The sequence below is a fragment of the Pipistrellus hanaki genome, assembly GCF_964339955.1.
Source record: "Pipistrellus hanaki genome assembly, chromosome: 16".
Taxonomy (NCBI): Eukaryota; Metazoa; Chordata; class Mammalia; order Chiroptera; family Vespertilionidae; genus Pipistrellus; species Pipistrellus hanaki.
In genome coordinates this window covers 7,816,953-7,819,749 of record NC_140518.1, presented here as the reverse complement: position 1 = coordinate 7,819,749, position 2,797 = coordinate 7,816,953, and positions in this window count along the sequence as shown.

Sequence of the window (2,797 nt, the reverse complement as noted above, 5' to 3'; positions counted from 1 at the left end):
AGAGAGAGAGAGAGAGAGAGAGAGAGAGAAACAACAGTAACCCGTCCATTTTATAGATTGGGAAATTGAGGCTCAGGGGGGTTGATTGGAGTCAGCTGGGTCCTCGGCTCTGCTCCTTGCTTACTAGGGCCCTAAGGCTTTTACCTCCAGGTCTCAGTGTTTTCATCTATAAAATGGGAAGAGCATGTTGAAGCCGGTTTGGCTCAGTGGATAGAGCTTCGGTCTGCGGACTGAAAGGTCTCAGGTTTGATTCCGGTCAAGGGCATGTACCTGGGTTGCAGGCACATCCCCAGTGGGGGAGTACAGGAGGGAGCTGATAAATGTTTCTAACTCTCATCAATGTTTCTAACTCTCTATCGCTCTCTCTTCCTCTCTGTTAAAAATCAATAAAATATATTTTAAAAAATAAAATGGGAAGAACATTAGTACAAGGTATAAATGATAAAGCTCTTGGTAAAGGAGAATCCCCATGACTGTCCGTCCAGGCGGAGGTGCCAAATGTCCACTCCGCACCAGCCTCTGCCCTCCAAGCTCACGGCCTGCGGGAGAGACACAGGTGCACGGAGCCCTGCCCCGGAAGGAAGAGAAGCTGGAATAATGGTCACGGCCACTTCCCCTTCCTGGGCACTTACCCTGCGCCAAGTGTGGGAACCGATGCGGTACATACAGTAACTCATGTACTCTTCGCACAGATACTGTTATTTTCACCCCCACTGTCACATCAGGAAACAGGCACAAACAGGCGAAGGTCCTTCGCCTGAGGCCACCCAGCTGGGTAGGGGGTGGCAGCGTTAGAATCCCAACCCGGGCAGCCGGGGCCCATGGCTTTTAAGCCGAGGCTGAGCAGAGGTAAAGGCTGGGATGGAGGAACACCCACTCTGGGGCCTGGGGAGGCTTCGCCAAGGACAGGCTTGAATGAGGAGTTTACCATTTCACTGGGCAAGGAGAGAGCATTCCAGAAACCCTTTGGAGCCATGGCTGCCAACCGGTGGTTTGTGAGGCCCGAAAGGTTGGCGACCGCTGTCCAGGCCATGAGGACAGCGTGTGCAAAGGCACCGAAAGAAGTCTCAGGCCTGACCCGTGTGGCTCAGTGGATTGGGTATCATCCCATGCACCAAAAAGGTTACCGGTTTGATCCTGTCGGGGCATATGCCCAGGCTGTGAGCTCCAGCCCCAGTAGGGGGCGTGCAGGAAGTAGCTGATCCATCATCAATGTTTTCCTTTCTCCCTCTCCCTTTTTCTCTCTCTAGAAATCAATAAAAACATATTTTTTAAAAACGTCTTAGCATAGGGGATAGTAAGTGATACACTGTTACAATCAAAACATGGGGTTCATCCCTAACCGGTTTGGCTCAGTGGATAGAGCGTTGGCCTGTGGACTCAAGGGTCCCAAGTTCGATTCCCGTCAAGGGCATGTACCTTGGTTGCGGGCACATCCTCAGTGGAGGGTGTGCAGGAGGCAGCTGATCGATGTTTCTCATTGATGTTTGTAACTCTCTCTCTTTCTCCCTTCCTCTCTGTAAAAAAATCAATAAAATAAAACAAAACACATGGGGTTCACGTGGAGGATGAGAGAAAACAAGGTTGGATGGGCAGGCCATGTGCTTCATTGGAACAATTCTGCTCTAAAAATTATAACGTCTAACTCCTACAAACAGCCTTGCTTGCTGTGCTCATACTGATAAGTAGAGCTACTGCCTTCTTCCTTCATTACAATAACCACACAAAGAATGTACTGTTACCCTATTTTTCAGATGAGTAACGGAGGCTCAGGGATATTAAGGAACGTGCCTAAAAGACTCGGCTAGAAAGTGACAGAGCTGAGCATCAAACCCATGTCTGACCCAGGAGCCCAAACTCTTTTTTTTAATAATATATTTTATTGAGTTTTTACAGAAAGGAAGAGAGAGTTAGAAACATTGATGAGAGAGAAACATCAATCAGCCCTTGACGGGAATTGAAGCCAGGACCCTTCAGTCCACAGGCCGACGCTCTATCTACTGGATGCCCTCCAGGGTTGAAGTGTGAGAACTAAGGGTGGGGAATAGTCGGGGGCTGGTCAGGGCAAAGCAGAAGGAGAGAAGGAGGAGGGATAAGTGTATAGATTAGGGAGTTGGTGAAGAGGTAGAGATGAGTGGACCATGTGCCTAGGGCAGGAAAGAAAAGAAGACCGAGGGGGAAGAGAGGGAAGAGAGAGAAAGAAATCCAGGCACCCATGAGCTGGACCCCAGGGCAGATTCATTTTGAAGGCAGGGCAGGTAGCTTTGCTTTGGAATCTGTGTGGGGTGTAAAAGAGCATTGCCATCGGTGACCCTGAGTTTCGGGCTTAGGAAACCAGTCGAGTGAGGAGCTGGAGTCCTGGGGAGGGAGGGGCGCGGGCCTGAGGGACTCGGAGAGGAGGTTCTAACAATTGGCTTTTTAAAAAAATAGATATTTTATTGATTTTTTACAGAGAGGAAGGGAGAGGGATAGAGAGTTAGAAACACTAATGAGAGAGAAACATCCATCAGCTGCCCCCTGCACACCTCCTACTGGGGATGTGCCCGAAACCAAGGTACATGCCGTTGACTGGAATCGAACCTGGGACCCTTGAGTCCACAGGCCGATGCTCTATCCACTGAGCCAAACCGGTTAGGCCACATTGGCCTTTGGACTTGGATTCTAACCCTCCGTGTTGGTGTTGCAGGCCTCAGCCCATCTCCAGGGAGCTGCGTGCAAAGACGGATGGAAACAGACCTGACCCACTTAAGGTGCTGGGAGAGCATTTGACCTTCTCTCTCTTTCCTCTTCCTTCCTG